The sequence below is a fragment of the Schistocerca gregaria genome, chromosome 1 (assembly GCF_023897955.1).
Source record: "Schistocerca gregaria isolate iqSchGreg1 chromosome 1, iqSchGreg1.2, whole genome shotgun sequence".
Lineage (NCBI taxonomy): Eukaryota > Metazoa > Arthropoda > Insecta > Orthoptera > Acrididae > Schistocerca > Schistocerca gregaria.
In genome coordinates, this window is record NC_064920.1 from 777251009 (window position 1) to 777266358 (window position 15350).

Here is a 15350-nt window from a genome sequence, read left to right on the forward strand (position 1 = left end):
ACAGCCAGGTTTCGCATCTTCTTGCGCTTTGTTATTAAGCGCATTTCATACAGTTGCATTACATAAAGTTTATGTAGCGTCCTTTCCACATATTATACACGTAACAAAAAAAAAATACAAATACAATTACAAAATACACTTATACTATTCATTGGCTGACATGCTTGTCACTTTGTTTCAGTACATTTTGTTAGATTACAGTTTCATTACATTGTTCGATTCCAATTATATGAGTATACTTCTTTTACTCTCGTTTTGTTATACATTCTTCATATAACATTAATACAATAACAGATTTTGCTTTCCTTTATGGCATAAATTGACATACATTTCGTTTCAATTTACAGTGACGTCTTGTTGGAGCATATTTATCAATTCCAAAGAATTAAAGACGTCAACAATAGCCACTACGCGCCGCTGAGATAACTACGCATGACCTCGCCTCTCTCGCATTCTCGAGGTAGGATTTACACACTACAGGGTTGAGGAAACTCCACGCAAAGGCATTTATGTGCTCAGTTACATCTCGTTACTAGACTTAACGGTGATCCCAAAAACAAAATAGTTTTTTGTTTATAAACATAACCCATATCAAATACTTATTCAGTGTTTAAAAGTGTAGTTCAGTATTTACTTGTTATGTCATTGTATAAAGGATAACCATTTCATATGCTGAGGTATATAGAGTTGAATCATCAATACGACATGTTATGTACAATGAGCGTAAAACAGTGTTTACATAAGGAACAAACGCGCATAAAACTTTCAATGTAAATCAGGTGTTTGACGCTTTCATGGGTAATCGACGCTCACAGTAGTTAGGTGTCGACCCCTTAATTACTTGGTACTACTCAACCTTAATTCAGCGTCGTGACATGTGACGTACTGCAGCTGTTTTCTTCTTCACACACTTTCACACTGTCACATTCACATATATCATAGACTTAACTACGAGGGTTGGAACTTAAATAGTGGCAACTACTTGTTCACAACCGATACAAAAGAGTTATACGTTTGCACCTGTTACTGTCCTTCAAAGTAGTCACCAGCATTGTGCAGAGCCCCTTGCCAGCAATGTGGAAGGCGTAGTATACCGTTAGCAGAGTCTGTTCTGTTGATGGTGCGAATGGAGCGGTCTAAAGTTGTGCTGATTCTCGTGTACGACTGTGATGGTGTTATCCTAATGGATTACGTTCCTCCACGGCAGACTGTCAATGAACAGTATTACTGTTCGTTTTTGGAGCATCACCTGCGACCAGATTTGCGAAAGAAGCGGCGACACTTTCTGCACAACACACCCATCATTTTGCAAGACAAGGCACGGGCGCAAAAAGTGCAAGCTGTGGCTGCTCTGTTCGGTCGATGGGACTGGGAAGTACTGTACCATCCACCATACTCCTTGTGACTTTTATCTGATTACGAAGGTGAAGGAACCACTTTGTGGCATTCGCTTCAGAGCTGTTCCAGGGATTCGACAGGCAGTAGACCGCTCCATTTGCACCATCAACAAAACAGGCTCTGCTAACCGTATACTACGCCTTCCACATCGCTGTCAACTGGTTCTACACAACGCTGGTTACTACTCTGAAGAACAGTAACAGGGGTAAACATGTAACTCTTTTGTGTCGGTTGTGAATAAATAGTTGCTACTGTTTAAGTTCCAACCCTCATATATTTATCTTGCAGTGTGGTCCTTTCTTATTTTTATATGATACCTAACATTCTGCTAGCAGTTATCTTTCTTCACTTTAAGAAATGTCGATGCATTGTTTCCTGGAAGAAAAACTTAATTCTACTTAAAACTAAATCTTCATTGGTTTTAAGTGTACAGTAGCTCAATGGTTATTAATAGCTTTTTCATATATTCAATCATATATTCATTCACTTAAGTGAACAGTCGTGCTATTACAAAACTTATGTCATGTGTGCGTCTCTACTTACCTTATAAATCTGAAAGATAAAGTGTATTACAGGCAGGTGCAACCTCCTATTCAGTTTGCCACTTATATTGTACTCGCTTGTTTACCTGAAGCAAGACTTTTCTGGTCCATCAAACGTAATTAGTACGCGTACTTTCAGTGCTAAAATTTGTAAGTACTGTACATATATGCATATAATGTATATAGTAGCGTAACTGAAGTAAGTATCTCGTAATCTAGGGTGCCTTTCCGCATATATAATCCCTTAGTTTTTCTTTGTATGTGTGTATTGTGTAGATAGTCGTAGTTGTAGTATGGACTTTCCCTTAATTTTCTATGTCCCTGGTTATGCAATAGGCTTTACAAATGCTATTGCAGGCTGTGGTTCATAGGGTTCGTTTGTTTTGGGTGCTCCCCACCCACCCAGCTGTGTCTGTCTGAAGCACACGCGTTTGAGATTTGTTGACTAGCTTGGTCACCTATGCGCGTGCGCTGCGTCGCTCTGATACCACAGGCTAAGGCGACGATCTGCGCTGACAGAAACGAAGCAAATGCACAGTGCAATTTTTCTTAAGCGATTTTACAGAAACTATTCAGTAAACGTATTTCATTTTTACCTTGCTTGTGCCTCGTGATGGCTGGGTGTTATGTGTTGTCCTTAGGTTAGTTGGGTTTAAGTAGTTCTAAGTTCTATGGGACTGATGACCATAGATGTTAAGTCCCATATTGCTCAGAGCCATTGGAACCATTTTTACCTCGCTTGTAGCGTTATGCCAGCTTCGTGGCGAAGAGCCCATCATCTAGGTAATCGTCATACTTATTGTGGTATACACATTTTAGTAAGACGCTATGCAAAATTCGAAAAGTTTGCAATGAAAAATTGGGGTCGCTATGATTTTGCGCATTATACCGTATGTTGCTGCGTGTGAAATTTAGCTAACACATTCAATTTTTCTAAGGACTTGGGAGGAGGTTTATATCTGCCCCCGATATCGAGAAAATGGATCCTATGTAGCGCGCACGCTCCGGATCTCACGCCCGCGATAATGAAATATTAACAGCATCCCTCATATCACCTAAACGGCTAGAGACTTTGAAACGAGATTTTGGCGACTGATAGCCCACAAGGAGGAGAGCATTTTGCCAATTTGTAAACACAAGGAACTTTCTTATCTATAGCGATGTATCAGTAGTTCATACTTCCTTTTTCATTTTTTTCACTCTAGTGACAATAATTTTTTAAGAGTTATCGGCATCTAGTGAAACAAGAGTTTCCCAGTATGAAAATAAACATGACATTTCTTATGTTACTGCAAACCGACACTATGAGGTTTTTCGAAAGCTATTGAACTCTCTGATTGCCAATTACTTGTTTAGTGAGACACTCGGTTTCAGAATTCTGTCGCAATAGCTGCTGTGAAATGAGTTTGTGCAAATTACACTGTGTTTTGGCAAAAGAAGTACAATTGAACCGGTCAACAAGAGAAATCTGGCCGTTACTCATAAATGGTGATGCTTCTTCGAACGAGAAAAGGGTAACAGTTCACACAAAATAAATTGCCAGTTCTGTTGCAGTTTTGTTTGAATACCCGTTACCCATCGTATTTTTAACACTGAGCGACTGGACTGGAAACTTACCAAAGGCTTTATTTCTCCTCTTGATCTGAGCAGTATTAAAATAATGACGAACGTTCCCTTCAGGCGGAATGATAGGCATACCCCAGATGCTGGTTACTCACCTACAGCTTGCCAGACTGACAATGTGTGATTCGCGAATAAAACATTTGTTATTGAGAAAGATCAACAATTGACCTGTCGCACAACACAATGCTCAGTGTATTGTCAGCAGCTCAGAATAATGTGTGAGTCAGGAATGCGGAAGCTAGCCATGTGTGCCCTGTGAGCGGGAGTTCATGTCGTTCGAAAAACATTGTCATGAAAGTACATTTGCCTTTGTCATCAATATATTTCAACAAATTAAATATATCTAATCATCACACTCTTTCAGGATACTCATAATTTCGTAATAATATAGGCCATTGTTTTCAATTCTTTAGCCTGTTGTAAAATTAGCCGGCCGTTGTGGCCGAGTGGCTCTAGGCGCTTCAGTTTGGAACCGCGCGACCGCTACGGTTGCAGGTTCGAATCCTGCCTCGGGCATGGTTGTGTGCGATGTCCTTAGGTTAGTTAGGTATAAGTAGTTCTAAGTTCTAGGTGACTGATGACCTCAGATGCTAAGTCCCATAGTGCTCAGAGCCATTTGAACCATTTTTGTAAAATTAGTTCATTAATGCAGATAATATATATTCAACCAATGAAATTCTTTTTCTCGTCATGGCGAGCCAATTAAAACATTCTTCTATGTGAGGGCTTTTCGACTGTTTCTAGCTTGTAGTGGAAATGTGATGGTCACATGTATGTGGTATGTCTCTTATTACATCCATATCCAAGTAGCGATAGTGAAACTGACGTACTTCATATCTTGGAGGCTTTTTGCCAGAAGCACAAAGGGGTCATATCCGTGGAAATTACACCTTTTCGAATTTTTGGAACAGATCGTAGAGATACCTCAGCATATCAGGCAGCAAGTATATAACCTTGTTTTACTTTCCTGCCTTGCTTCTGGATCACGTAATTTTATAATATTCCTTCATGGCTCACCAGTTATTGAACTGTGCATTGTTCTTGACAAAAGAATAATCAAAACAAAAGAACTGCACAGATACATCTAACTGAAAATTATTATGGAGCGCTGAAATGGCGAAAAATGAAACACTACCAGTGGTAATAAAATTCAGTATACAGTAAGGCCATATCATCCGGATGGGCAATACTTCCACTGCCCATATGCGCCATGCCGAAATGAGCACATGGCAGGACTGCCTTCCCGCTCTCCGCCTCACCCCACCCACTGTGCTTTGGTGGCGCGCGGCTCGAAGAACTGAGCCACAACCCAACGCCATGCGACCTGAGGCCCATTCTGTATCGTTCGTATCGATCGGTGTAGTTGGTTCGTTTCGGTAGTGACACCATTTTCGGTTCTTTATCGAAATATCCTATTCAGTAAGCTTCTGGGGCCCTATTCTGTATCGTTCATATCGATCGGTGTAGTTGGTTCGTTTCGGTACTGACCTCATTTTCGGTTCTTTATCGAAGTATCCTATTCAGTAAACTTCTGAGACCTGTTATCGAACGGTCCTCCCACCGATTTTACGACAATTGTACCGAGAGGTTTTGGATTTCGGTGTGGCCCTGTCAATCGGTGAGCTGTGATTTATGTACACCTATAATTTGTTATTTTAAACATTTTTAGCGGTTTAGTGACTGTGTTACTAAAGAATCACCAGAGGACGCATCCAGTAGGAAAGTGAGTGCACAATAGACTAATTTCTATTGTTTGAAATATGGTTAGGTTAGGGTGTTACTGTGAATGATTACATCCAAACAGAAAAAGGTTTCAGTCAATATTCTCTCAAAATATGTGTTAATTTAATGCAAATAAGAGTTTAAAGATCATTAAATAACAAGAGATAGGCTATGCTTACGTATATTACATGAGTGTGAACTGCCAGTATTAGTGACTGTGTTGCCGGCACGGTAGCTCAGCATGTTCGTCAGAGGGTTAGCTGCCCCCTGTAATAAAAAAACTGAGTCAATGGCTCAATACTGAACTTGAATGGGTGTCATGGGACACCTGCACCAAACAAATTCAGCGAACAAAATCGAAAAAAATGAGAACAATAAAAAAAAAGTGGTTAGCGCATAGGATTACTGCACTTAAGGGTGCAAAAAAAATTTTTTTTCTCTTCATATATGCAACACATTCTGAGACATTGTTATTCGCGTAAGTTAAGATTTTTCTGCAATATTACTTAAATGTAAGAGCGCACTTCCTCAGTAATGATTTCGTGATTTCTGTGTGTTTAAAATACGAAATATGAAATTGTTGGAGATGAAATTGCTGTGAGTGAAACAACCAACAGTGACCTTTACATTTTTTCTTGTCAGAAATAATTCACCATTTTATCCGAATATGTAGTGATTTCCGAGTATGCGGTTAGACAGGTATCTAAGAGCACAACTTGAATTACTGGGAATGTAACTAGCAGCAGTCATATTCATAATCATGCTTGTCACAAGTCTTGATCTGCGATCGAATCCTTAACAGCAGTAGACAGAGATGATCTCCGCCGTAATATTTTTAGACTTTAACACCATATACGAAACATTTCCATTCATGAGATGCATGTTATAAACTTCGACGAACTGCAGGAGCTCTCGAAAACGCGTTTTTTCAATTTTCTTTTTAAGATGGAAATCGTTGACGTATCATATAGGGAAATGAGCTACTTAATCATTTGGATCTCTAAGAGCGAATTATAACCACATTATGTTTATCTTCTTATTCTTTTAGCACAGGCTATAAATACCGGCCAAAACTGTTCAATAGTAAGTGCCTCTCCATACCCAGGATTGCTGTTTTTGTTTCAAATAAAATACCAATAAACGACAATCACAATAGCAATCCTAAACACTCTTTCAGTGTCAGTGAACTGTGAACCTACAAAACTCGTTTTCGTCCGACAGACCACTGGTATTTTAGCAACATTTCGTACTGCGAAAACGGAAGTTCATTACTGCGAAGAATAGCGCGCCCGTGTCGTCTGCTAGCCGCTTTGTGTTCGTGGCGCTGTGCGCGCTGCAGTGCGCATGCGTAAATGTGCGGCCACTTGCTTTTGATTGGCTTGCGCGTCGCGAACCGACAACTGCGCTTCGGTTTTCTAGACCCGAAGGGTATCGCTACCGAAATGCATACTGAATAATGATGGGACTCTAATTCGAGTACTAGACCGTTCGGTGCTCTTGAGTACCGAAACGATCAGCACAATGGAGGAAAGATACAGAATAGAGCCCCTGGCGCAGGTGCTGTCGCGTCACAGTCGCGTCGCGTCCCAATTTGTGCGGTCCGATTTGAACCTTGATTGTTACAAAAATGCGCGCTGCGATTCGCCGCGCCACACGCGCTATACGCGTCTCAATTTGCGCCTAGCCGTTTCAGCGACTTGCGTATTCCATGGCGCGATACCGTGCGTTTCACAAGTTCGTTTATTTGTTTGCAACTAGTCCACGAGCAAGCCGAAGCGTTGTATTTAGAACATCGTCGTCTCTAGACACATAAAAGTAAACTTATTCCTTGTTACATCCACTCATCTTATCGTTTTCACATTTGACATATAAGAAAAAATACAAACAAAAATTTCCCTTATCAACTGAAAACATAAATTCTGGAATGCGATTTTCCAGGATCCTAAATCTAATATTATTATACATATATACAACTTAGACGATATACCTACCTTGATCGTATCTTATAAAGCAAGTGTCGCTCAAGCTCGTGCACCCACTCTCCTCCAAAGTCACTTAAGGGATGCCTATCGTGACTGGTTCAAGTTTTCTGGCGTCACAGTAGCATCGGTCTCTGAATTAGGCGTAACTTCTACTATGTGGACAATTGTTGTTTGATTACGCCAATGAGTAACTTTTGTGGCTCTCGACTGACATTCTCTTTGCCTTTGCGGATTGTTCGGCATAGAGCATTACTTAGCTGGTCGAATTCCGCTGTCTGTGGATTGTTCGGCTGTCTGGTATTGTTTTTGTGTTTGCCAACTGATCGGTTGATTATTGCCGGTAGCTTGCGTCTGTACATACTGTATGGGCTGGCCATACGCTACTTGCACGTTGCAGTTGTTTTTGCTAAATTTTTGCCCAGTTCTTTTATATCCACCCTTGCCATTGTGATTACTGTTACCATTATCATAGGTCTGTGTGGGATACGCTGCCATCCGTCTTGGACTACAATTCCGTTCTTTATTTGTTGGTCCGTAAATCTCTGTGGGACTATCTGCGTATTAACAGGCTTGGGTTGTACTGGCCTCTCCTCCTATCTCAATTCTATTGAGTCCAGTACAGATTGGAAGTATTCGGTGTCGTATTCCGGAATGGCAATGAGTTTTCCCCTAATGTGTGCAGGCTCTTTAAAACTTTCAGCATGTCTACTAGACATACCGGGTTCGTCCATTATCTGGTTTTATTGAAATATTTTTCAAAATAACCCTTTAAGCTTCCATGTTTGTTGTAGAATGGATCTGAGTTGAATACCTCACGTCTGAGACTCTCTTGTACAGCCTCAGACCAATATTTATCCAAAAAAGGCTCTCTCAAACTGTTCGTAGTAGTGGCAATGTTCCGCCATGCCCGTAGCCCCAGCAGGACGTAGCCCTGTGTGTATCCAACAACAAATCTGATTTTTTGGGATTCGGTCCAGGTACAACGTAAAACATATCGAATTGCTCCGATAAAGAGGTAAATGCCGGAAATTGTCGATGCCTAGGTAATCCCTCATCAGCAAGTAATGTTGACAAGCACGCCGCACTGTGAGTGACAGGCGTGTTTCTGTTCACTGGTGATGCAGCACATAGCAATTGCGCTTGTTCGACAGGTATAGTTGCCGGCAAGTGTTGTCACAACCTTCGCTATTTTCCTTCGACGGGCTAGCCATGTATTGTGAGTAACCGGTGAGGTGCCTAACCTCTCTAAAAGCATGGGTTTGTTTTCTCTCAAATGTTGTTTTGGAATGTCAACGATGTTAGCAATATTTCCTAATAACCTTTCCTCTCCTTCTTTTAAACCTGAATCTGTTTTAGCTAGGAGTTTACTTTCTTTCTCCTTTAGAGCTTCTTCTACCGTAACTACATAAATTTTGCACTCTGACACCACCTTTTTAGCAAGGGTGCTGCCCTCATCCAGCATCCCGGCTTCAGCTTTTTCAGTGATTTCCTTTACATCTGTATATATCTCATTTGCCTGTTTTTTGGTAAATTTTGACTCTAACATTAACTGGTTTACTCTTAGACTTAACTTGTGTACTTCTGTAGGTAAGTTTTCGCATACGTCTTGCAGCTCGCTCAGTGCATTCATCACAATTTTTACCGATGCTTCCACTTGGGGATTGTGTCTCCTCAATTTGAGAATATGTTTCACTAAGGTTTTGTAACTCACCTGCAAGTTGTTCCTGTTTATCGACTACGAATGATACTTTTTCCGTTAACGCATTTATATTGCGGGACATGTCGGTAATTATTTCTTGTTTTAGTTGTTTACCTAGCTCAGTCAACGTGCCGGATAGTTGGTCAGATAATTCAGTGCGCATAGTTTTGCTCACATCGCTGAACTGTTGACTAATACTGTCCTTGAAATCGTTAAATGTCGCATTTTGCTGTGTAAACTGTTGTCCTGTATTTTCATGATGTTTTGCGAATGGCTGTGCCACACCCTTAAGTTGGTGAGTTGTTTTGTAAACCTTTGTGCTATTAGCTGCATGAGTTGTCTCAAATTGTGTGTCACTAGCATTTACATTAATTTTACGAACTGCCTCCTGTTCTTGCGTTCGTGCTGTCGTGAGCAAATAATTAAAGGAAGTTTCGCTGTCGCGCGCTCAGTTTCACTATTTGAAGAAAATGTTTCCCAGCGAGAACTTAGAATTTCTCATCGAGAGTCATAAAAGTGATATCATGATTAATTATATTACCAGTGTCAACATTTTTGATAGTGGGACGTCACAGGCCAGTTCACGAGTTGGCGCGTTACTGTTGCCAAGCTTGAACTTCCGACAACTTGGCATATTGTATTTTGTAATGAATTTTCAACAATGGCCATTTCCTCTGACTCCATTGTGAATAGTTTTTAACTAAAACATGAAAAATATTTTTTTCAGAAACGTAATTTTGTCTGTATCGCTACTTTTCAACTAAAGTAGATTTATCTGTGTGTTCACTAATGAACCTGGTTATTATTTGACATAGTCTTAAAGAATTTGATAACTTGTCTTGCACGTTAGTGATGACTATATACTAATTTTCGTCTCTTCTGTAGAAATGCACTTTCCGTAAAGGATATTAACTGGAAGGGAAAGAGATTATCTACTGCCAGAGAGACGGTACCAGGCACGGCCATATAATCATACTGCATAGCAGCTTCTACCTTACCGCTGAAACCTGCATTCCCGGCACGTCTCGTTTGTTGGCAGAATTGAATTTTAATTTGCTCCTTCAACGTTTTTCTTATTCCCAGTCTCACGGATATGTAACAAATACAACAAAGGTTTCATTAGTTTCTTGTGACAATAAAATAAACCATTTATCTCAAAATTCTTTTTTATCTCAACAATTGAAAGGTCTGTTCATATTCCTCTCGGCTCCATCCTTTAAACGGTCGCCATTGAATAGTGGCGAAAGAGGTGATGGGGGGCATAATAGAAACTGATTAATAATTGTTGCTTGGATAATTAAAAAATTGGAAGGAATAATTGAAAGAAATTGGAAGGTACTTTATAATTCTGTACACATAGCCTGGTTTAACTTTTAATTTTTGGTATTAATATCAACAGACCTTCAGTGTCAATACGTTTAAGATAAATATTCAGATTTTTAGTTTGTACTGCTTCCCATTAGTTCCATTACGTGTAGTGCTGATTATGACAATGCAGATATAGGTTCGCCCTTCCGCTACTCGCGCAAATTACTGTTGTCTGCTTCGAACCTCCTGATGCAGGATTCTCGGCGCGGGCGAATTGATGAACAGACGAGTATCATTGATGTAAGTATGTGAATAAACTTGATCTCCCTTATAACTTTCATAACACTTTTTAATATACGGTTGCAATACAAATTTTTAAACTATACTTGTATGACGGAGCCAGTCATACATCCGCCTGCTAAGAAACAAACTGCTGAAGATATTGGAATCAATCAAGTGAAAAGTGTGTCTGTTCTCTTTTTTGTACCAAAACATTGTCTTTACCACAAAATAACTTGTTGTTTTTCTGCTGTTTTTATACACTGTGTGATCAAAAGTATCCGGACACCCTCAAAAACTCGATTTTCATATTAGATGCATTGTGCTACCACCTACTGCCAGGCACTCCAAATCAGCGACCTCAATATCCATTAGACATCATGAGAGAGCAGAACGATGAGCTCCGCGGACCTCATGGACTGCGAACGTGGTCAGGTGGTTGGGTGTCACTTGTGTCATACGTCTGTAGGCGAGATTTCCACACTCCTAAACACCCCTAGGTCATCTATTCCCGATTTGACAGTGAAGTGGAAAAGTTAAGGGACACGTACAGCTCAAAAGCGTACAGGCTGACCTCGTCTGTTGACTGACAGAGGCCGCTGACAGTTGAAGACCGTCGTAATGTGTAATAGGCAGACAACCATCCACACCACCACCCAGTAATTCCAAAATGCATCAGGTTCCACTGCAAGTATTATGACAGTTACGCAGGAGGTGAGAAAACTTGGATTTCGTGGTCGAGCAACTGCTCATAAGCCACACATCACACCGATAAATGCCAAACGACTCCTCGCTTGGTGTAAGGAGAGTAAACAATAGACGATTGAACAGTGGAAAAACGTTGAGTGGAGTGACGAATCACGGTACACAATGTGGCGATCCAACGGCAGGGTGTGGATATGACGAATGCCCGGCGAACGTCATCTGCCAGCGTGTGTAGTGCCAACAGTAAAATTCGGAGTAGGTGGTGTTATGGTGTGGTCGTGTTTTTCATGGAGGGGGCCAGCACCCCTTGTTCTTTTGCGTGGCACTATCACAGCACAGGCGTATTGATGTTTCTAGCACTTTCTTGCTTCCCACTGTTGAAGAGCAATTCGGGGATGTCGACTGCATCTTACAACATGATCGAGCAACTGTTCATAATGCACGGCCTGTAGCGGAGTGGTTAAACGAAATATTATCCCTGTAATAGACTGGCCTGCACAGAGTCCTGACATGAATCCTATAAAACACCTTTGGGATGTTTTCGTGCCAGGCCTCACCGACTGACATCGATTCTTCTTAGAGCAGCATTCCAAGAACAATGGGCTGCCATTTCCCAAGAAACCTTCCTGCACCTGATTGAATGTACGCATGCGAGAGTGAAAGCTGCCATCAAGGCTAAGTGTGGGCCAACACCATATTGAATTCCAGCATTACCGATGGAGGGCGCCACGAACTTGTAAGTCATTTTCTGCCAGGTGTTTGGATACTTTTGATCACATAGTGTATGTATAAAAGGAGAAGAACGAAGAAAGAAAAAATTAATAATACGATTCATCATAAACTCTTGAGAATTTATTATCTCCTAATTTTCAACGATAACTGACAACTACTGTAATCCTGTAACTCTCGATTGGAAGAGTGACTGGAAGTTGGTGACTAAAACTCAAAAGTTCTTGTATGCATTACCACTGCAAAAGGAAATGAGACAGGCGGTTTTCCTGGATTCCACAAGTGTGAAATCAAATTGATACTTGACCAGTGCTGCCAATTATGCTCACTATGAGTCTGACTCGGCTGCTCTGAGCTGTGTGATGCAGATGTGCTGGCCTCTTTGCACAGAGGGAGTCCTCAGTACCTTTGTCGGACTCCAAGATATGGTAGCCTCTACCGTGCTACTATGTGAAATCGATAAGGACGCCCTCATGTCCTACCAGAATGTCGACCTGGACACTCCTACATCTTACCACCTAGTCCAGCTGGACACTTTTGCGTACCACCAGCAAATCCAACGAGACACTTTCGCATCTGTCTGGCAAGTGTTTCTCTTGTGGCGCTCACTTAAGCCCTGTATATTCCTTGCGCCAAAAGGTGCTAGTTATCATTCGCAAAACTACGAACCACTGGGGCCCTATTATGAGGATTCCCTCCAATAGACCATGTCGCCAAACATAGCACGTCTTTATCCAACCCATGTTGCCAAAAAACATCCATTTCAACTCTGCCATATGACGAACCACAACTTTACGCCAACTGCGTATTCTGCCACCGGTAGCCGCAAAACTGGGTTCATGACATTCAGAGAGGACCTTTTGTACAAGCTGCGGATGCTAATCTTCAAAAGAAGCCAGAAAACATTGAAAGGCACCCTAAACCCAGCTCACAGCGCCATCTGTCCTTGACAGAGCTTTAGGCAAAGCAGTCTTGTGGTAGGACATTGCTTGCCGTCCCCTGTAGATTCTTGGGAATAATCACTTCTGAGAATCTTGCACCGCCCAGGCCGCAGTCCTGTTTACTGGTCACAGACCTCCTTGACCGATGTGTTTCCTGTTGCTCTGCCGCAAGTCCACTGCACTGTACATCGATATACACCAGAGATTCACCAAAAATTTTACACATATTCCTTTGCTTTTAGGGTGCTACTTCTTGAAGCAAAGAAAATGCCAGGTTCATTTTCAACTTGATGTCCTCTGCCACATTAACTTTCCTCTTCTTTTTGGCTGGATATTTTATAAATATGATCTACGCGACAATAATGCAATGTTGTAACAAAAGCAGCTTAAAACAATATCAGTTGACCACTGCAGTCACTAGCAGTAGTTTATTGCAACCATTTGTTTAGTAAACATACCTTCATTTTTAACATCAGACTGCTCTCCAGGCTGTGGTATGACACCAGCTACTGTCTCATCATCATTTGTAGCATCTACAAATTCCATGTCCCAAAACATTACAATATCAGAAGCATATCAGTGAAGCACAATGTATTACTCTGGGGACAGACAGCATGGAAAAGAACCATGACAATGTTTGAATTTTCTCCACTGCAATGGTGCCTGAATATTAATAATGGTTTAATTAGTTTCGAAATAAGCACAGAATACAAAATAATGAGTTTAGAAGAGAGTTAGGTATTGATTCAGTATGAAACAAAATTTCTGGAAGAGCATGTTAACTTACAACTAATGATGTAATGTCTACTAAGCATTTTGGCATACAAGGTAAGTGAATCACAATAGTATGCTAGGCACTATGACAATTAGATTCATCATTAAGCAGCTCATTCGTCAGAATGACATACTTTGCATAAGCTCACATCCTAGTGCACAACTAGTGCCAGAACAACAGTTGAGAATATACATATGTTGAAGTACACTCAGTGAGAGGAAACTCTTCCTATATAATAGTTCAATGAAGCGAATGAACTTGACTGCCCACAACCAAAAATGTGAGTGCTGATCACTTAACAGGTCGAAACACTGAAAAAACAGAAAATGCTAATACTTCAGTATTGGTTAACTATACTGTCAAAAATATAATTACCTCTCAGCCTGCCATGGTTTTCTAGGCAAACTGTGTTGGTGTGTAAAGGTCATCTATTCTGGTTCCACTTTTCACATGATCATTTATTTTTTGCAAGCATGTTCTAAACTTTTTTTTCTTAAGCTCTTGCACAGAAAATTTCATCTCTATGCTTATCTCAATTCTCTTCCACACATTGTGAACTATATCCCTATCTGAATGACATGGCGACAAAGTATTCCAGATTACAGGTTTGTTTTTATAATGTCCTAGAAATTTTAAAACAATTATGTTAGACTATTCCATAGCTATAACAGAAAAAATGGAATATGATAAACAATATTTTTAATGAATTTCTAATTCACATTACTAAACTTAATATTCATAAATACAAAACTTGAATCACTCACAGTGATGTAAACACATTGTTCATTACATGTGTTTACAATTGCTGATCATGCACTACACCAGGCAAATCATAATGAATAACTGTCTGACATATATGCAAAAAATAAATATGAACACTAATTTACAGTACTTACAAAAAAATGGTTAAAATGGCTCTGAGCACTATGGGACTTAACATCTATGGTCATCAGTCCCCTAGAACTTAGAACTACTTAAACCTAACTAACCTAAGGACATCACACAACACCCAACCATCACGAGGCAGAGAAAATCCCTGTCCCCACCGGGAATCGAACCCGGGAACCCGGGCGTGGGAACCGAGAACGCTACCGCACGACCACGAGATGCGGGCACAATACTTACATAATATTACAAAATACTAGTCACTCATTGTTTGGTTCTTTATGAATGACACCAGGTTATTGTAGTCAAAAAACACTCTGATTTAGTGGTTTATTAGAAATCTACAGAATAATGTTTAACAATGATAATAAGTTTCCAATGGAGCTAAATAGCACAAAACAATATGTGTTTGGTAAGACAGGGATATTTAAATGTCAGTGAAGTTATTAAATAAAACTGTTCACAATGCAAAACTTTAATACTCCCCCTTAGTTAATAACTTGCATACTCTCATGTTTTTGAACAACTTTTTTAGTCCAGCAGCATATAAGGGTTTTGTTAATAAACCCGCAAGCTGATTTTCTGCATCTACTTTTAAAATGGTAATTTCACCAGCTGTAACTAATTCTCAACGAAAGAAGTGTCTGAGACGAATATATATTGTCTGTCAGTGAAATTCAGGATTCTGTGCGAGTTGAACAAAAGCTTTACTGTCCACTTGCAGGCAAGGTCTCCATCCTTCAGCTGGCAAAGTTCAGTTAA